Below are 21,558 nucleotides of genomic sequence, written 5' to 3'. Positions count from 1 at the left end.
ACTACAGAAAGAACAGTGCTGTGACAAATACAAACTCTTACTCAATCCCTCACTAGGAAAAGAGAATTGATAATGTTGACCATGCCAGATTTCTGACGTTAATAGATTTGTGAAAGGTATACGGACAACCCATGTTGACCTCTGCACATCAGATAGTCTTTCCCAAAGACTGAGTGATAGTGTTCAGGCTAATAAATTCCTCCTGCAAATTTCCAGAGACTGATGAAGCAAGTAGGTAACCAATGTTTCAAATTATGTAATTTGTCTCAATACTGTGCTGGTAAACACTTGGGAGGACCACTCCGAACAACCACAAATCTTGTTAAGAAATTGCAATTGGCTGGTTTGGTAAGACAATTTGTGTAAAAGTGAATTTACAAATGCACGAGCAACCTAACCAGCTAAGCACCAATGCTGCCGCAAACAGCAAAACTGCAAGCATTAGTGGAGTTGACTAACTGTCAACCTAAATGAGAAATAATGGGATGATTTGAGATATATGATTTCTATTATACATTTGTGCCAAATTCCATCACTATATCTGCTCCACTGGCAGATTTGCTCAAAAAGAAAATCAATGGATTATGGTTCGGGGAATGTCAGGTGTCTTTTGTGAAGTTGATTGTTGATAAAATTCCAGGGTCTGATAATGTCCATCCCAGTTCATTAAAGGAGATGGCCAGGAAAACGATGGATTATGTTGAGGTTGTCACATTCCACAATGTTGTAGATTCCGGAACAGTCCTGGCAGATTGGGGGGTGGCAAATATAAACCAAAACTTTAAAGTAGCAGGGAGAGTTAAAGCCATAATGATAGACCAGTTAGCGCAACCCCAGTAACAGAGACAATGGTGGAGTCTTTTATTCTGAGATAATGAGAAATGCAAATGTAATTACACAAAGTCAACATGGATTTATAAAAGAGAAATCACATTTAACAAATGTACTGGAGGTATTTGAAAACATAACTCATATATCAGGGAGAATGAGGATATGGTAGGTTTAGATTTCCAGAAAGTTTTTGATGAAACCCTACATAAGAACTTATTTTGGAAAATGAAAGGACATGAGATTGGTGGTAATTTACTGACATGGACTGAGAATGGGTTAGCAGACATGGCTCATTTACCGAGTGCCGGGGGTGACAAGTGGGGAATCACAGGGGATTGGACTTGAATCACAGCTTGGACCATTGTATATCAACAATTTGGAAATGGGAATCAAATTCTGATTTTGCTGATGAGATGAAATGAGATGTGAGTGGTGTGGACAATGTAAAGAGGCTTCGGAGTGATTTGGCAAGTTGAATAAGGGGGCAGTACATGGCAGAAGCAATATAACATGGATAAGGATGAAGTTATCCACTTCACTGGGAAGAACGGAATTGCAGAATATTATTTCATTTGTGATAGATCAGGAAATCTTGATGCACAGAGGAACTTAGTTGTCCTTGTACATCAGTTATTGAAAGGAAGCAGACAGGTACAGCTGTAGAACAGTCAGGAAGGCAATTGGTATGTTAGCTGTCTTTAAAAAAAAAGAGTTTGTGTACAGGAACAAGGAAGTCTTACTGCAGCTGCACAGGGCCGTGGTGAGAGCACGCTTGTAGTATTTGTTGTGTGCAGTTTTGGTCTCCTTATAATATACTTGCTCGAGAAGGAGTGCAGCAAAGATTCATCAGACTGATTCCTGAGATGCAGCTTTGTCTAACGGAGAGTGGATTGACTGAGCCTGTATTCACTGGAATTTAAAAGGAAGAGAGGAGAGATCTCATTAAAACATTTACAATTCTGACAAGGCGGGAGAGACTGGATACAGAGATGGTGCGAGATCAAGGTGTTATGGTCTCAGGGTATGTAGTAGAACATTTTGAACTGGAATAATGAGAGATATCTCACGAGGAGGGTGGTGGACCTGGGGAATTCTTAATGATATGACAGCTGCAGGGGTAAGGTCATTTAATTTATTTAAGGAACAAATAGGTAGATTTCAAAAAGGCTAAAGGTGTCAAGTGATGTGGGAGAGAACGGGAGTTGAGAAAGAGGATCAGCCAGGTTTGTACCGATTGGTGAAGTAGCATCAATGGGCTGAATGGCCTACTCCTGCTTCTAGTTCGATGTTTCCGTTTTGATCAGTGAAGAAGTGTTGGCTGCACAAATTTTAACTGAGTCCTTCAAGGTAGCATTTGATGCTCGTGATAATATGTTTGGAGGATATCGGTTTTGAAGGGCTATAGAAGGTTGAATGGAGGAACTTTTCTGGATTGTATTTCCTGAGCAATCTGTGTCTGAAAGACTCGAGGGAGAACTGTTATCCTTGGAGCAGGGAAGGTTGAGAAGGGATCGGATGGAGGTATATAAGGTGTGAGAGGCAGAGATAGGGTGGATAGGAGGACACTTCCCTCCCTTTAGTGGAGGGGATAATAGCAAGTGGGCATAGATTGAAGGTAAACGTTAGAAAAGGAGGAGAGTGGATTGGAGAAGTCTTTTTTTTTAACCATCTAAAGGGGGGTGAGAATCTGGAGGTCATTGCCTGAAAGTATGGTTGAGTCAGAAACTCTCATAACATTTGATCAGTATTTCAATATCTGCTTTCATTTCTTCGGAATCTCCAGGGCTATAGACCAAAAACCAGAACATGGGATTAGTGTAGTCAATCATTGTAGACTGATGTGGATACAAAGGGGTGAATGACACCCACCTGCCCCACCCTTCTGTGCTGGAAGAGGCAACAAATCTTTGAGATCAAAGAGTTAATATTTTTGAGAGTCGTCAGGAGTGCACATAAACTCTGGGAAAACAAAATCTTAGAGAACTAAACCATCAATAAGGAAACTTCACATCCAATCAAGGAGATTTGTGAAAGCACCACAGCCTTGAAATGGAGAGTTTGGGGGAAATGATGGATGATGTGAACATTGAGAATAGGCAATGACTGTGTAAAGAATTAATCAATTGTAAATAGGGAGCTGGATCAGGAACAATGTAATAGATCACATGATGAGGGAGGGCCTAAGAGAGAAGCAATGATTAGATGAGATTCCTTACTTATAGGATGGAAACAGGCCCTTCGGCCCAAGCAGTCTACACCAACACACCACAGAGTTACCCATCCGACTAATGCAATGGGCAATTTATCATACACATCTTTGGACTGGGGAAGGAAACCCACACAGACAGGACATGCAAATCCCACACAAGCACTCACCTGAGGGCAGGATTGAATCAGAGCCTCTGGTGCTGTGTGGTAGCAGTGCTAACCACTGAGCCACCATGCTACCTAGGGCATGGCCCTTGGTCTACGTGCATATGTGAGAATGTGAATAAACAGTTATCTTTAAAGACCTTGTTCTTCAGCAGCCTCTGTTTAGTAATGTAATGCACCCAACCTTCTCCAAAGTAAAATAAGAGTCGACTGCTTGATATTAGTTTGTCAAGACGAGATGTGCCAATGAATGATTTCACCCAATTTTGCTCAGTGTTTTTAAATAGCATTCACTTTCTCAGTGTATGTCCAGACGCTTATGCAGGATACATGGTGAAAGCTATTAGTCTACTTTTCTGAAAAGTACGTTATGAATGGGTTAATTCATCCCATTTGCTTCCCACATGTGGCACAGCTGAGTTGGATTTTAAAAAAAATGGAGACACCAATTATGTAAATGTTACGAAATAAGTAATGTGATTTAAGTAAACACCATGTAAAAGCTGACGACTGGAGAGTATTTGCGAGAGTTGATAGTCTGATGGTTGTAAGAATGATGAAGCGGTGATTTTGCGGTTTTTAAGAGTAGGGATGGAACTGCTGAAGTGAGATGAAAAGAACAGGACTTTTATGAAGCAGGTTTTGAAAACTCGCTGTAGTAAAATGGTAAAAACGTGAGCAGAATATTTGGGATTTCGTGAAATGTATAAAAAGTGTAGAAGAAGAATTTTTGTTGAAGAAAGTTAGTATTTCGGAGAGAGTAAAATAGGCAATAAGCCAGCTGCATTGGCCGGGAATCGAACCCAGGCCTCCCGCGTGGCAGGCGAGAATTCTACCACTGAACCACCAATGCAACAGATGTTAATCAAGCCCTTTGCCCTCACTGAATAATTAAATCGAGGAGATTTTTCTTCACATGGTGTTACATTATTTTGTGAAATCACAGTTACCTGAATATGCTGCATTTTACTTTTACTCTATACTTTTCCCTCTTACTAGATCCGAATCCACAATCACTTCCATCTCGAAGGACAAGGGCAGCAGATATATCAGCAACTGCACGTTCCCCTCCAACCAACTCAACATCCTGACTTGGAAATATAGTGCCATTCCTTCACTGTCGCTGCTTCAAAATCCTGGAATTCCCTCCTTAAGGCCATTGAGGATCTACCTATAGCACATGGACTGGAATGGATCAAGTAGGTAACTCACTGTTACCTTCTCAAAGGCACGTAGGTACGGGCAATAAAATTGCCGGCCTCCAGCGATGCTCATGAATGATTTAACTATTTCATTTCAACTAGAGCATCATACCTCTGGGTCAAAAGCTGGAAAATAGGATTAATATAGTCAGCCCTTTGTGTCTGACATGGGAACCATGAGCCAAATTGTCTCCTTCTGAGCTGGAAATGTCTGAGTCCGTATCACTATAAGATTTACAACAAGAAAATGTTTCCATAACAGTATCATCAGCCTAATCATCTTTAGTTTCTTTAAGAATGGCTTTCTTCCATTATAAGGCAAGGATAGAAGACGTTCACATACTATTCAGTCCATGCCCCAATGTAACAAGGTTCCCATGATAAGACAAATACTCTGATTGCAAGAGCAGGCCAGAAGCAGTGAATTCTACAGTCCAACTTCCTATTCCCCTCAAACTGAGCATCAGGGAGCAGGTTATTGCTGAGCAAGTGCCACTTGACAGCACTGTTGACTTTGTTAATGATTAGGAGTAGACAGATGCAGCTGCAATTGATCAGGTTGAATGTGTCCTGCTTTTTGTACACGATACCTAACTGGGCAATTTTCCACATTGCTGGGGCAGTGGCAGGACTGGAGCAGGTCTGGAGCTTGTGATGCAACTAATTCTGGAGCACAACCCTTCAGTACTATTCAGGGACCACTGCCTTTGCTGTTACTAGATATAACATGGAATGAATCAAACTGACTGAAGGTCTAGTGTCTGTGATGCTGGGCACCTCTGATGGAAAATGAGATTGATCATTTCCTCTGAACTTGTGGCTGAAGGCTGTTGGAAATGTTTCAGCAACGATGTTTGCCCTAAAGTCCCGGGATTTGGAATCTCTTCCTCCTGTTTGTTGTTCAATTTGTATCACCATTACTGGCAAGATATAGCAGGTGGGCAGAGTTTCGTACTGATCTGTTACTGACCTGGACTGACCTGCTTCACTCTGTCTATTGCATGCTGCTTCCACTGTCTGAAACAAAGTCGTCCTGGGTTGCTGATTGGTCAGGTTAATGCCTCATTTTTCGATATACCTGGTGATGTTTCTGGAATGCTCTACAGTACTCTTCATCTCATCGTTCTTGAGGAAGATGCCAGGTGAGGAGGAACACTTTGTGGAAGTACACCAGACGTGCCCACTTTGCACTTGTTAGATTTCTTCAAATTCTGTCCTCTTTAGCACACTGGTAGTGACACCCAGTATCATAGAATGTATCATCAATGTGAAGATATGACTTGTGTGGTGATCACTCACACCAGCACGCTCCTGGCTTGTTATATCTGCGACACAGAGATTGGTAAGGGTGTGGTCCCATAGATGTTTATCTCTTTTCCATTCCCCTGTTATCTGTAGCAGACACAGTCTGACAGTCGTGTCCTTCAGGATTTCACCTGCTTGAACAGTAGTGCTCAGGAGGTATCCTTATCCAGGAATGGCCAGATGCTGTGAGACATGATGGGATCTGTACTCACTCATGGTAACCCCTTCATGACAGTACAGCACTGTTGTGATGATGCTACTCCTTTCACAAGGTTATGTTGTCATTGTGGTTTTTTTCAGGAGATCTTAGAAACACAAGTTCTGAAATATCTGGCCTTGGATGTGTTTTAGGGCCAATTTGTTTATCACCAACTGACCCTCCCTCAGGCAAAAGGCTTTCAAGTTAAAAAAGAAACACTTGGACAATGAAAGGTGTGTGGCCAGTTCTCCCAGCTCAGCTCATCCCTGGTCTGGCTGTTCACTGAAAGCATCAGGCAGTTGTAAAAGCTGCTGGACCAGACCGAAGGCCCAGACTGATCCTCCTTGCTCGCTGACATCACTCCTGTAAGACCTTGTGTTTGAGATTACCTTTTGTGCTAAGGGGTGTTTATGGGGATTGGGGCAAGAATTTAGAACTGCATCATTAAGTTGGGGTGATCGGTCGGGTTTTCGGATAGGTTAAGTTATTCAGTCTTCTATTCTGTTTTGTTTGTGTTACATTCTGTAATCTTGGAAATAAATTCTGTTTTGTTTAAAACTCAGTGGGTTGACCACCTGCATCCCTCCTGGAATATAGGCGTGAGACCTGCTTAAAACAGCGAGCAAAGTTAGGGTCTGGCTTGGTCCATAACACAGTGCAGTCATCTCCGGTGGGGCTCTCTTCCCAGTAATGCAGCACATACCCTGGCCTAGGAAGACAGGAACTGAAGAAAGCTATTCAACTGATTGACCCAACTGCAGCATTCAGTACCATCATGGCTGAGCATCCAATCCAGTGCATTTTATCCACATTAATGTGACAGAAAGTATATTTTATGGTATATTTTGGTGTTTGAATTTGGAGATATAGTGAGATGGATGTGAGGAAGTTTGGTAATGCTATTTTGGTTTCAACAGATCAGAAAGTCAGTTGCAAGAGTAGGCTCAGTGCATCAGTTCAAAGAAAGCACATCACTGGAGTTCAGTGCATAGGAGACTTCCAATTCCTAATGGGGAAAATATGTCTGGGAAGTGGAGTCAAACACATGAAGGCAAGTCTTACTTCAGAACAGAAGATTCAAAACTTTGGTCCAGAGGAATGTTGAGGTCCGGGAACATTTTTCCGAAGGGGAATCAGGGCTGATCAGGGCAGGGAGCCAGCTCACCAGTATTGGCTTCTGGATTCTGGAGCAGGATGCCTTCACATCCTTACAATTTGCCCTACTCAATGTAAGTCTGTGCAGCGTTTTGAAGGAATTGCTGGAGAGAAAGTGAGGAGTGAAGATCCAAGAGATGAGAAGTGTGGTGCTGGAAAAGCACAGCCGGTCAGGCAGCATCCCAGGAGCAGGATAGACGACGTTTCATGCAAAGCTCTTCATTCGGAATCAGGTTTATGTCCCACACCCCCCAGCCCCCGAATACCACACCACAGCCTCATATTCCATTATTGTCACTTCACTAGAGTGTAATGAATTCTATTGGCATCATCAGCTCATTCTCTCTCCCTACAGCCAGTCGCCAGTGTTCACACTGTGGCCTCCCGACAAATGGCAAATATTTGCTACAGTTCAGCTTCTTGCAACCAAATGACCACGACTCACTCCAGCTCATCCGATAATTGGCACATTATTTTTGCCTTGCTCTCAATCAGGCCCCATATTTCCTCTCACTTCCTACCAACCACCAGTGAGACCAAGAATGTTATCCACTCAGCACATCGAACATGGAATTGCAGATGCACTTGGCTCTGAGGTTTGCTGCCGACTGATGGAGATAATAAGCTCCACTGGAACCGAGGGGACGACAGAAGAAAAGCCCTTCAAACCCTGGGCATTCTCAGCAGCATGTTATTACCATCACTGCTGCGCCTCACAGCCATGATGTCATTCAGTCTGAAGTGTAATTGGGAGAGGTCAGTGATTCATGGTCCTGGAGAGAAAGGCGTTGCCCAGAAACAGATCCCAATGAAGACGTTACCTTTGTAGGAAAGCTCCAGAAGCTGCAACGACATCTGCCAATTTGACAATGACACCGTTTGGCAGCAGCATCAAAAGATCTGGCGTAAACCAGGGGTGAAGCTTTCACTCTCCTCTGTGAGCAAACAGACTGTGAAGGTCTCGCCCCATTGGCCGAATTCTGCTTGAAGCACTCCTGCCGCACACCTCAGGCTGTATTTCCAATGAGATATCTCATTGTTTCCTTTTCAAGTTGACTGAATGATATCGGTTCCACTGTGTAAAATGCTGCTCCGGTGAGATTTCAGGGCAGCGCTGGAGTTGGTTTCCAGACTATCGGGGAAAGTTAAATGTGCCAAACAATTTGAATTTTTTTCAACATTGCAATACCCTTCATGTGGTGGACAAAGAAAACTTGTGAAGCCTGATGTACGCAGCTTTTTGGTGAGAACTGAAGATGCCCAAGTGAAAGGAGAGCCTGAGTGGACAGCTTTAAGAGGGGGATGTGGAGGGGTCAATGTGGGACCGGGATGGACAAAGTTAAAAATGACACCAGACCAGGTTATAGTCCAACAGGCTGATTTGAAATGACAAGCTTTCGGGTGCTGCTGCTTGGTCAGGTCACTAGTGAGGCAACATCATCGGACACAGAATTTCTAGGAAATGGTCAACATGTACAACACCCTGTGTCCTACCATCCTGAAAGTGACGCAGCAGGAGCTCTCCGACAGCTTGTACTTCCCAAGAACCCTATTGGTCTATAACCTGGAGCCGTGACATTATTAACTGTGGAGTGTGAGGGTTTGTAGATTTACAAGATGAACAAAACCTGCGGAGCGAGGTTTCTAGTGTCAAGTTTCAGGAGCACCAAGCATCGATACGCATGGTGGTTTCACAGAGTTTGAACACAGCCGTACGTCGGCATGAATGAATCAAGGATGCTGCCAAGTTTGGAGGGTTTAAACTCTAAGAGGAGACTGAATAGGCTGGGGCAGTTTTCCCCGGAGCATCAGAGACTGAGGGGTGACCTTATAGCAGTTAGTTAAATCATGAGAGGGATGCATAGGACAAATATTCAAGGTCTTTTCTCTAGAGTAGAGGAGTCCTAAAGGGGAAACGTTTTCACATAGAAGATGGTGTGTATGGAATGAGCTGCCAGAGGAAGTGGTGGAGGCTGGTACAATTACAGCATTTAAAAGGATTCTCGATGGGTATATGAATAGAGAGATTTTAGTAAGATATGGGCCAAATGGTGGCAACTGGGACTAGATTGATTTAGGGTATCAGGTCGCCATGGACAGGTTGGACTGAAGAGTTTGTTTCTGTGATGTACATCTCTATGACTCTGTGCCTGTAAAGCACTGCAGATACATTGACCATAATATCAAAGAATGAAGCAGAGCAGGAGGACAAGATCTTCAGAGAAGAATTGGAGACTTGACAACCAGATAGTTACATGCAGCAACAAGAAAACTACAGGAGGTTTGACAAGCACTGAAAAATCTTTCCAGATTCATGAATACTGTTTACAATTGCACCCTGAAGCAGCACGTTGAAGAACATGGACATATTAATGTGATCAATGACCTGTTTGTTTACATTGCGAAGTTACTAATTCCCAAGAGCCTGTCACCTTGGTATCCTTAAGAAGCTTCATTGATGTAGCCATTGGTATCACTGAGTGTCAGACTGGGGAACAGTACATGTGGTAATGGCCAGGAATCTCAAGATCTTTGGAGACCATCATCTCCAATTATTTTGCACATCCATTCATTGCCAAGACCAGAAAGAATAATTAATTTTCCCACCAGACGGTGTTGGGAAGAGTCGAGAAAATGTGGACTTCTTTGTGTTTAAAGGGAAGATATTTCTTATTCTCATCAGTTAATATTCTTAGTGTATCACTGTGAATTGATAGCAGGAGTGCAGTTCTGATTCTGTTATAATCTTTCTTGAAATATTCTTCTCAACACACATCATTCCAATGTTGTGGTTTGAATAATGCACTGCAGTTTGCAAACAGATTTTTCAGATCTTTGTGAAATCAGACAGCTTTGTATACATTACCAGTTTTCCCAGCTACACGCATACCAATGGAGAATCCAAAAGAAGGGTGAAGACAATCCAAGGTTTATTGAAAACAAACAAAGGCTTTGAGTTGGGTTGATTGAGCTGCTACTCCACACACTGTTGTGCTATTACTCAACTCTCTGGAAGTTTAGGCACATTGTTTTCGTGTTTAGAGACAGAAGAACAAAGAAAAGCTTACACTGTTATTCATTGAAGTTAAAATTCTCAGTAGGGACTAACCAAGGTGTACAACTCTCACCATGACAGATGTGAACCTCAGAGGGTTCTCTGCCTTAAAACAGTAACCTTACCACTTAGGACCAAAGAGACAGGTTCAGGTGAAAACAGACATCTAATACATGTTGGAAAGCCACCTAGTTGAATCTAATCAAAGAGGCTGGGGTCCTTCGGTTATGTTACAGCCGAAGCCCTGATGGTTCTACCAGTTTCTTCATGCACTACAGAAAGAACAGTGCAGTGACAAATACAAACTCTTACTCAATCCCTCACTTGGAAAAGAGAATTGATAATGTTGACCATGCCAGATTTCTTACGTTAATAAATTTGTGAAAGGGATACGGACAACCCATGTTGACCTCTGCACATCAGATAGTCTTTCCCAAATACTGAGTGATAGTGATCAGGCTAATAAATTCCTCCTGCAACTTTCCAGACACTGATGAAGCAAGTAAGTAACCAATGTTTCAAATTATGTAATTTGTCTCAATATTGTGCTGTTATACACTTGGGAGGACCACTCCGAACAACCACAAATCTTGTTAAGAAATTGCAATTGGCTGGTTTGGTAAGACAATTTGTGTAAAAGTGAATTTACAAATGCACGAGCAACCTAACCAGCTAAGCACCAGTGCTACCGCAAACAGCAAAACTGCAAGCATTAGTGGAGTTGGCTGCCTGTAAACCTAAATAAGAAATAATGGGATGATTTGAGATATATGATTTCTATTACACATTTGTACCAAATTCCATAACTATATCTGCTCCACTGGCAGATTTGCTCAAAAAGAAAATCAATGGATTATGGTTCAGGGAATGTCAGGTGTCTTTTGTGAAGTTGATTGTTGATAAAATTCCAGGGTCTGATAATGTCCATCCCAGTTCATTAAAGGAGATGGCCAGGAAAATGATGGATTATGTTGTGGTTGTCACATTCCACAATGTTGTAGATTCCGGAACAGTCCTGGCAGATTGGGGGGTGGCAAATATAAACCAAAACTTTAAAGTAGCAGGGAGAGTTAAAGCCATAATTATAGACCAGTTAGCGCAACCCCAGTAACAGAGACAATGGTGGAGTCTTTTATTGTGGGATAATGGGAAATGCAAATGGAATTACACAAAGTCAACATGGATTTATAAAAGAGAAATCACATTTAACAAATGTCTTGGAGGTATTTGAAAACATAACTCATATATCAGGGAGAATGTGGATATGGTAGGTTTGGATTTCCAGAAAGTTTTTGATGAAACCCTACCTAAGAACTTATTGTGGAAAATGAAAGGACATGAGATTGGTGGTAATATACTGACATGGACTGACAATGGGTTAGCAGACATGGCTCATTAACCGAGTGACATGGGGGTGACAAGTGGGGAATCACAGGGGATTGAACTTGAATCACAGCTTGGACCATTGTATACCAACAATTTGGAAATGGGAATCAAATTCTGATGTTGCTGAGACATGAAATGAGATGTGAGTGGTGTGGACAATGTAAAGAGGCTTCGGGATGATTTGGCAAGTTGAATAAGGGGGCAGTACATGGCAGAAGCAATATAACATGGATAAGGATGAAGTTATCCACTTCACTAGGAAAAAGGGAATTGCAGAGTATTATTTCATTTGTGATAGATAAGGAAATCTTGATGCACAGAGGAACTTAGTTGTCCTTGTACATCAGTTATTGAAAGGAAGCAGACAGGTACAGCTATAGAACAGTCAGGAAGGCAATTGGTATGTTAGCTGTCTTTAAAAAAAAGAGTTTGTGTACAGGAACAAGGAAGTCTTACTGCAGCTGTACAGGGCCGTGGTGAGAGCACACTTGTAGTATTTGTTGTGTGCAGTTTTGGTCTCCTTATAACATACTTGCTCGAGAAGGAGTGCAGCAAAGATTCATCAGACTGATTCCTGAGATGCAGGTTTGTCTAACGGAGAGTGGATTGACTGAGCCTGTATTCACTGGAATTTAAAAGAAAGAGAGGAGAGATCTCATTAAAACATTTACAATTCTGACAAGGCGGGAGAGACTGGATACAGAGATGGTGCGAGATCAAGGTGTTATGGTCTCAGGATATGTAGTAGAACATTTTGAACTGGAATAATGAGAGATATCTCACGAGGAGGGTGGTGGACCTGGGGAATTCTAAAGGATATGACAGCTGCAGGGGTAAGGTCATTTAATTTATTTAAGGAACAAATAGGTAGATTTCAAAAAGGCTAAAGGTGTCAAGTGATGTGGGAGAGAATGGGAGTTGAGAAAGAGGATCAGCCAGGTTTGTGCCGATTGGTGAAGGAGCATCAACGGGCTGAATGGCCTACTCCTGCTTCTAGTTCGATGTTTCCATTTTGATCAGTGAAGAAGTGTTGGCTGCACAAATTTTAACTGAGTCCTTCAAGGTAGCATTTAATGCTTGTGATAATATGTTTGGAGGATTTCGGTTTTGAAGGGCTATAGAAGATTGAATGGAGGAACTTTCCTGGATTGTATTTCCTGAGCAATCTGTGTCTGAAAGACTCGAGGGAGAACTGTTATCCTTGGACAGGGAAGGTTGAGAAGGGATCGGATAGAGGTATATAAGGTGATGAGAGGCAGAGATAGGGTGGATAGGAGGACACTTCCCTCCCTTTAGTGGAGGGGTTAATAGCAAGTGGGCATAGATTAAGGTAAACGTTATAAAAGGAGGAGAGGGAAGTGGAGAAGTCTTTTTTTTTACCATCTAGAGGGAGGTGAGAATCTAGAGGTCATTGCCTGAAAGTATAGTTGAGTCAGAAACTCTCATAACAATTGATCAGTATTTCAATATCTGCTTGCATTTCTTTGGAATCTCCAGGGCTATAGACCAAAAACCAGAACATGGGATTAGTGTAGTCAATCATTGTAGACTGATGTGGATACAAAGGGGTGAATGACACCCACCTGACCCACCCTTCTGTGCTGGAAGTGGCAACAAATCTTTGAGATCAAAGAGTTACCATTTTTGAGAGTCATCAGGAGTGCTCATAAACTCTGGGAAAACAAAATCTTAGAGAACTGAGCCATCAATAAGGAAACTTCACATCCAATCAAGTAGATTTGTGAAAACACCACAGCCTTGAAATGGAGAGTTTGGAGGAAATGATGGATGATGTGAATATTGAGAAGAGGCAATGACTGTGTAAAGAATTAACCAATTGTAAATAGGGAGCTGGATCAGGAACAATGTTATAGACCACATGATGAGGGAGGGCCTAAGAGAACAGCAATGATTAGATGAGATTTCTTACTTATAGGATGGAAACAGGCCCTATGGCCAAAGCAGTCTACACCAACACACCACAGAGTTACCCATCCCCATCTGACTATTGCAATGGGCAATTTATCATACACATCTTTGGACTGGGGAAGGAAACCCACACAGACAGGACATGCAAATCCCACACAAGCACTCACCTGAGGGCAGGATTGAACCTGAGACTCTGGTGCTGTGTGGTAGTAGTGCTAACCACTGAGCCACCATGCTACCTAGGCCAGTGTCCTTGGTCTACGTGCATATATTAGAATGTGAATAAACAGTTATCTTTAAAGACCTTGTTCTTCAGCAGCCTCTGTTTAGTAATGTAATGCACCCAACCTTCTCCAAAGTAAAATAAGAGTCGACTGCTTGATATTAGTTTGTCAAGACAAGATGTGTCAATGAATGATTTCACCCAATTTTGCTCAGTGTTTTTAAATGGCATTCACTTTCTCAGTGTATGTCCAGACTCTTATGCAGGATACATGGTGAAAGCTATTAGTCTACTTTTCTGAAAAGTACGTTATGAATGGGTTAATTCATCCCATTTGCTTCCCACATGTGTCACAGCTGAGTTGGATTTTAAAAAAAAGATGGAGACACCAGCTATGTAAACGTTGTCTTAATGTTACGAAATAAGTAATGTGATTCAAGTAAACACCGTGTAAAAGCTGACGACTGGAGAGTATTTGCGAGAGTTGATAGTCTGATGGTTGTAAGAATGATGAAGCGGTGATTTTGCAGTTTTTAAGAGTAGGGATGGAACTGCTGAAGTGAGATGAAAAGAACAGGACTTTTATGAAGCAGGTTTTGAAAACTCGCTGTAGTAAAATGGTAAAAACATGAGCAGAATATTTGGGATTTCGTGAAATGTATAAAAAGTGCAGAAGAAGAATTTTTGTTGAAGGAAGTTAGTATTTCGGAGTGAGTAAAATAGGCAATAAGCCAACTGCATTGGCCGGGAATCGAACCCGGGCCTCCCGCGTGGCAGGCGAGAATTTTACCACTGAACCACCAATGCAACAGATGTGAATCAATGCCTTTGCACTCACTGAATAATTTAATCGAGGAGATTTTTCTTCACATGATGTTTTGTTATTTTGTGAAATCACTGTTAACTGAATATGCTGCATTTTACTTTTACTCTATACTTTTCCCTTTTACTCAATAAGTCGGAACAAAAATTTACCATTAAACCCAAACCTTCCTGAAATCCTGGAAACCTCATTTTTAAGCACAATTCAAATTTTACTCTTCTAGCACTGGTACAATACACATTACGTATTCATGCATGGTCCCGTGCCCATCTCGATTGTGGCTTACCTTAAGATGATAACTTGTATTTTGGAACATGTTTCAATTATACACTGCTGCACCTAACGCTTTGTCTGTGGACGCATTATACTCTTATACAACATTAAAAATCACACAACATCAGGTTATAGTCCAACAGGTTTAATTAGAAGCACACCAGCTTTCGGAGCCTCGCTCCTTACCACCTGATGAAGGAGCAGCGCTCTGAAAACTAATGCTTCCAATTAAACCTGTTGGACTATAACCTGGTGTTGTGTGATTTTTAACTTTGTCCACACCAGTCCAACACCGGCTTCTCCAAATCATTACTCTTATATAAGTATCGAAAGTAATTGGCAGCAATTAAATCCCAAGACACCACAGTCAAGGTTGTACGCTGAGAAATAATGTATCAGTCTGTGAGCCAAATGGAAAGATGAATAAAATACTCCTGATGGGACTCCAGGATTTTCAACCTAAAGTGTGACTCCTCCTACTCTATGTTAATGTGAGCCAGAGCATTCTGGGAAGGATGGCAGTTGGGGCAGGTGGCTTAGCCACCCACCACCGAAAGAAAATGGCCAGAGAGCCAACTGGTGGGTTAGAATCCTGGTCACAGCTACAGAGCTGTGGGACATCTCTGGGACTCCTCTATATTGGGGAGACGGGCCGCCTACTTGCGGAACACCTCTGGGACCCCCGGACCAACCAACCCAACCACCCCTTGGCTCAACACTTTTACTCTCCCTCCCACTCCACCGAGGACATGCAGGTCCTTGGACTCCTCCATCGCCAGAACATAACAACACCACGGTTGGAGGATGAGCGCCTCATCTTCCGCCTGGGAACCCTCCAACCACAAGGGATGAACTCAGATTTCTCCAGTTTCCTCATTTCCCCTCCCCCCACCTTGTCTCAGTCGATTCCCTCGAACTCAGCACCGCCCTCCTAACCTGCAATCTTCTTCCTGACCTCTCCGCCCCCACCCCACTCCGGCCTATCACCCTCACCTTGACCTCCTTCCACCTATCACATCTCCATCACCCCTCCCCCAAGTCCCTCCTCCCTACGTTTTATCTTAGCCTGCCTGGTACACTCTCCTCATTCCTGATGAAGGGCTCTGGCCCGAAACGTCGAATTTCCTGTTCCTTGGATGCTGCCTGACCTGCTGTGCTTTAACCAGCAACACATTTTCAGCACAGCTACAGAGCTTCAGGCAAGCTAACCCAGAATTTAGACAAAGAACTGTAGATGCTGACAATGCAAAACAAAAACAGAAATTGCTGGAGAAACTCAGCAGGTCTGGCAGCATCTGTAGACAGAAAGTAGAATTAACATTTCAAATCTTCTGGCTCTTCAGATTTTGAAACGTTAACTCTGCTTTTCTCTCCACCAATGTTGCAGACCTATTGAGTTTTCTCCAACACTTTTTCCTCATTTTTGTTTGCATACGAGAACTTAGTGGAGCTGCGGCCCATCATTGTGTGAAATTCCCACCCAAAAGAGCGACCAACCAATCGGAATGGATATCCAGCTGCTTGGACTCCAGTCAAGCTTCGCAAGATAGCCCCATGGATTCTCAAGGAAGGTAAATCCAGGGATTTAGGCAGGATGTGGGGAAATTAGCACCACAGGGAGGGAGTGATACACTTTTCTATATGTTAGCCTATGTAACATATACCACAGAGAGCCAGGTTTTGTTGCGTCCAATGTTTTGAAGTTTATTCGCAAAATATATAGTCCGGTTTCTGTGTATATCATTGATGTTGCTGTATAATTGACCCGATTACATGTAGAAAGTAACTCAATATGTGGCGGACACCTTTATATTAGAACATCACATGTAGTATGCCATGTAACGGTCAAACATATCCAGGAGGCCTGTCTGGTTTGAAATACACTGATACAAGATAGGCAAGGAATGGGTTTTACTGGCCACCCAGCCTGCATTGCAAATCCCTTGCTGAAATCAAACCTGGCAAGGGCACATCATATCCAGCACAACAAAACATAACAAGATCCACATGATTTCACTGCTGTGTAATATGGCACTAGTATTTAAGCACCTTTTCCCACAACATTTTTATAGATCTAACAATTCAAGACTGCGCATCGATGAATAAGTCAGATGTAAGCTTTGCCGTTGTGCCACGTTTAGCCATGAATGTGAAGGAGTATTAAACAACTTAATGGAGGAGGCAGCTCCACTATCACTATCCTCAATGATGGAAGGGCCCTGCACATCTTTGCAAAAAATAAGGATGAAGCATTCACAGCAACCTTCAGCCAGAAGTCATCCATTTGCAGCCTCCTGCAGTGGTCTCCACCATCACTAATGCCAATTTGATCAACTCTACACAATATTAAGAAACAGTTAGAAACACAGACATAGCAAGACTATTGGCTAGAAATAATACTGAAAACTTGTCATCCAGAACTTGTCACTCTCCTAAACAAGCTTTTCCAGTGGAGTTTCAAAACTGGCATCTACTTGACAATGTGGACAATTTCCCAAGTACATCATGTAAACAAAAATCAGGATAATCCTACCCAGCCAATTACCACCTTCTCAGTCTATTCTTGGTCATCAGTAAAGTGATGATGCTATTGAACAACACCTCCTCAGTGATGCCCAGTTTAAGTTCCATCAGGGCCACTCAGCTCCTGATCTCTTTGCAGCCCTGCTTCACACATGGGCAAAGGAGTTGAATTCTAGAGGCAAAGTGGGAGTGACAGCCCTTAACGTCAAGTCTGCACTTGACCAAGTGGGGAACCAAGGAGCCCGAGCACAACTGGGATCAATGTGTCATAGCAGTGCAAACTTTCCAATGGTTGCAGTCATACCTGACATATCGGATGATGGCTGTGGTTGTAGGAGTGAATCACCTAAGCTCCATGACATCATTGAATGTGTTCCTCAGAGTAGAGTCCCAGGCCCAACTAGCTTCAGCTACCTTATCAATGACCTTCCTTCCATGGTAAGGTCAGAAGTGGTGGCGTTTACCAGGAATTGCACAATGTCAAGCACTATTTGTGATTCCTCAGGTACTGAAGCAGTCCATGTTCAAAGGGAACAACATCTGGACAATATCTGACAAGCATCAAGTAACGTTCACACCACATAAATGCCACATAATGAACATACACAATAATAGGTGATCTAATCACCATCCCTTTAAGTTCAATGATGCTCCAATCATTGAATTTCTCATTATAAGCTTCATAGCAGCTGCCATTGACTTGAATACTCAACTGGACTTACCATATCAATACAGTGACTACAAGAGCAGGTTAACATATAGGAATGCTGAGACAAGTAACTCACCTCAAAGCCTGTCCATTATCTATAACACACAAGTCTGGAATGTCATGGAATACTCCCCACTTGCCTGAATGGGTGCATTTCCAACAACACTCAAGAATCTTGATGCCATCTGGAATTAAGCAGCCCCCTTGATTGGCACCACATGCACAAGTGTCCACCCACTCCATCTCCAATGCTCAGTGGTAGCAGTGAGTACAATCTGCAAGATCCACTGCAGATATTCACTAAAGGTCCTGAGACAACACCTTCCAAACCCACAATCACTTCCATCTCGAAGGACAAGGGCAGCAGATATATCAGCAACTGCATGGTCCCCACCAACCAACTCAACATCCTGACTTGGAAATATAGTGCCATTCCTTCACTGTCGCTGGTTCAAAATCCTGGAATTCCCTCCTTAAGGCCATTCTGGATCTACCTATAGCAGATGGACTGCGATGGTTCAAGAAGGTAACTCACTGTTACCTTCTCAAAGGCATGTCGGTACGGGCAATAAAATTACCGGTCTCCAGCGATGCTCATGAATGATTTAACAATTTCTATTCAACTAGAGTGTCATACCTCTGTGTCAAAAGCTGGAAAATAGGATTAATATAGTCAGCCCTTTGTGTCTAACATGGGAACCATGAGCCAAATTGTCTCCTTCTGAGCTGGAAATGTCTGAGTCCATATCACTATAAGATTTACAGCAAGAAAATGTTTCCATAACAGTAGCATCAGCCTAATCATATTTAGTTTCTTTAATAATGGCTTTCTTCCATTATAAGGCAAGGATAGAAGATGTTCACATATTATTCAGTCCATGCCCCAATGTAACAAGGTTCCCGGGAAAAGACAAATACTCTGACTGCAAGAGCAGGCCAGAAGCAGTGAATTCTACAGTCCAACTTCCTATTCCCCTCAAACTGAGCATCAGGGAGCAGGTTATTGCTGAGCAAGTGCCACTTGACAGCACTGTTGACTTTGTTAATGATTAGGAGTAGACAGATGCAGCTGCAATTGGTCAGGTTGAATGTGATCTGCTTTTTGTACACGATACCTAACTGGGCAATTTTCCACATTGCTGGGGCAGTGGCAGGACTGGAGCAGGTCTGGAGCTTGTGATGTAACTAATTCTGGAGCACAACCCTTCAGTACTATTCAGGGACCACTGCCTTTGCTGTTACTAGATATAACATGGAATGAGTCAAACTGACTGAAGGTCTAGTGTCTGTGATGCTGGGCACCTCTGATGGAAAATGAGATTGATCATTTCCTCTGAACTTGTGGCTGAAGGCTGTTGGAAATGTTTCAGCAACGATATTTGCCCTAAAGTCCCAGGATTTGGAATCTCTTCCTCCTGTTTGTTGTTCAATTTGTATCACCATTACTGGCAAGATATAGCAGGTGGGCAGAGTTTCGTACTGATCTGTTACTGACCTGGACTGACCTGCTTCACTCTGTCTATTGCATGCTGCTTCCACTGTCTGAAACAAAGTCGTCCTGGGTTGCTGATTGGTCAGGTTAATGCCTCATTTTTCAATATACCTGGAGATGTTTCTGGAATGCTCTACAGTACTCTTCATCTCATCGTACTTGAGGAAAATGCCAGGTGAGGAGGAACACTTTGTGGAAGTACACCAGAAATGCCCACTTTGCACTTGTTAGATTTCTTCAAATTCTGTCCTCTTTAGCACACTGGTAGTGACACTCAGTATCATAGAATGTATCATCAATGTGAAGATATGACTTGTGTGGTGATCACTCACACCAGCACACTCCTGGCTTGTTATATCTGCGACACAGAGATTGGTGAGGGTGTGGTCCCATAGATGTTTATCTCTTTTCCATTCCCCTGTTATCTGTAGCAGACACAGTCTGACAGTCGTGTCCTTCAGGACTTCACCTGCTTGAACAGTAGTGCTCAGAAGGTATCCTTATCCAGGAATAGCCAGATGCTCTGAGACATGATGGGATCTGTACTCACTCCCTTCATGACTGTACAGCACTGTTGTGATGATGCTACTCCTTTCACAAGGTTATGTTGTCATTGTGGTTTTTTCAGGAGATTTTAGAAACACAAGTTCTAAAAAGTCTGGGCTTGGATGGGTTTTAGGGCCAGTTTGTTTATCACCAACTGACCCTCCCTCAGGCAAAAGGCTTTCACGTTAAAAAAGAAACACTTGGACAATGAAAGGGGTGTGGCCAGTTCTCCCAGCTCAGCTCATCCCTGGTCTGGCTGTTCACTGAAAGCAGTCAGACAGTTGTAAAAGCTGCTGGACAAAACCGAAGGCCCAGACTGATCCTCCTTGCTTGCTGACATCACTCCTGTAAGACCTTGTGTTTGAGTTTACCTTTTGTGCTAAAGGATGTTTATTGGGATTGTGGCAACTATTTGGAATAGCTGGGATGATATGTTGGGTTTTTGGAGAGGTTAAGTTATCAGTATTTTATTCTCTTTTGTTCACATTTCATTTCATTTTATTTGTAAATAAATTCTGTTTCGTTTAAAACTGAGTGGTTTGACCACGTGCCTCCCTCCTGGAGTAGCCACCTTACAATTGCTTAAAGCAGTGAGCAAAGTTAGGGTCTGGGCGACTTTGTTGAAATGTTTGGAGGGAGTCTGGCCTGGTCCTTAACAGACTGGGGGCTCATCCAGGATTTGTTCTGTAGATCCAAATTGGGATTAGGGTTGCTGGACTCGAAGGCAGCGAGTGGTTGGTGTTAGTGTCTTTTGTTCTGGGTGTTGAATTTGTTTGGTTTCAACAGTGCCTGGGATAGCAATGGCTCTTTCAGTCACCAGGCGTTTTTTGGGGGGTAGAAGAAGTGACTCCAGGGGTTTTGCAAAAGGTGATGAAAGCCAAGCTGCTGGAGTTAGCAGACAAGCTAGAGCGGGAGCTGTCTCCTTCCATAAGGAAAGGAGTGTTTTTCACAGCAATAGCTCAGCATTTACATTTGATGGAAATCCCATCAGAATCTTTAGAAATGGCTAAAATTCAATTGACGATGGAGCATCTTGAGTTCCAGGAAGAATACAAGGAAAGGCAACAGAAATGAAACGGTCTGAATTAGGATGAAAAACAGAACAGACAAAAATGGAGGGAGAGGAAAGGCAGAAAGAGAGGGAACTCGAACTTCACAAATTGGCACTTAGCTAGGGGTTCAAAAATTCACTTCCTGAAGTCATGAGAACTCATTTTTACTGTGTTTTAAGGGGCTTTGCTTATTGGGACTGTTGAGTATATTCGGAACAGCATGATTTAGTCTAGTTTGGAGAGACTGAGTTATGTAGGGGATCTTTATTCTATTCTTTTTGTTTCATTGTATAATTTGGAGCAAATTTTTATCTGTTTTCAAATCTGTTACTCAACCTAGCTAACTTACTCCAGGTAATTTTCACTGTTCACTTACCAGAACAAATTACAAAGTTATGGTCGGGGTTGCCTGCTCAAAAATGTTTTGAGTGGTCTGGCCCAGTCCATAAGAGACTGGGGGCTCTTTGCGGGATTTCAAACAG

General features: G+C 42.6%; 2 non-coding genes across 2 annotated transcripts; both read right to left on the bottom strand.

The window, feature by feature from the left end:
• Nucleotides 1–3,986: 3,986 nt before the first annotated feature.
• trnag-gcc (transfer RNA glycine (anticodon GCC)) lies at nt 3,987–4,057 on the bottom strand. The gene has a single exon. It is a non-coding gene; the product is annotated as a tRNA-Gly (tRNA).
• Nucleotides 4,058–14,394: 10,337 nt separating this feature from the next.
• trnag-gcc (transfer RNA glycine (anticodon GCC)) lies at nt 14,395–14,465 on the bottom strand. The gene has a single exon. It is a non-coding gene; the product is annotated as a tRNA-Gly (tRNA).
• Nucleotides 14,466–21,558: the final 7,093 nt, after the last annotated feature.

Source organism: Hemiscyllium ocellatum, chromosome 1 (assembly GCF_020745735.1).
Source record: "Hemiscyllium ocellatum isolate sHemOce1 chromosome 1, sHemOce1.pat.X.cur, whole genome shotgun sequence".
Taxonomy (NCBI): domain Eukaryota; kingdom Metazoa; phylum Chordata; class Chondrichthyes; order Orectolobiformes; family Hemiscylliidae; genus Hemiscyllium; species Hemiscyllium ocellatum.
The sequence above is the reverse complement of the archived record's forward strand: the minus strand, read 5'-3'. Positions and strand labels throughout refer to the sequence as shown.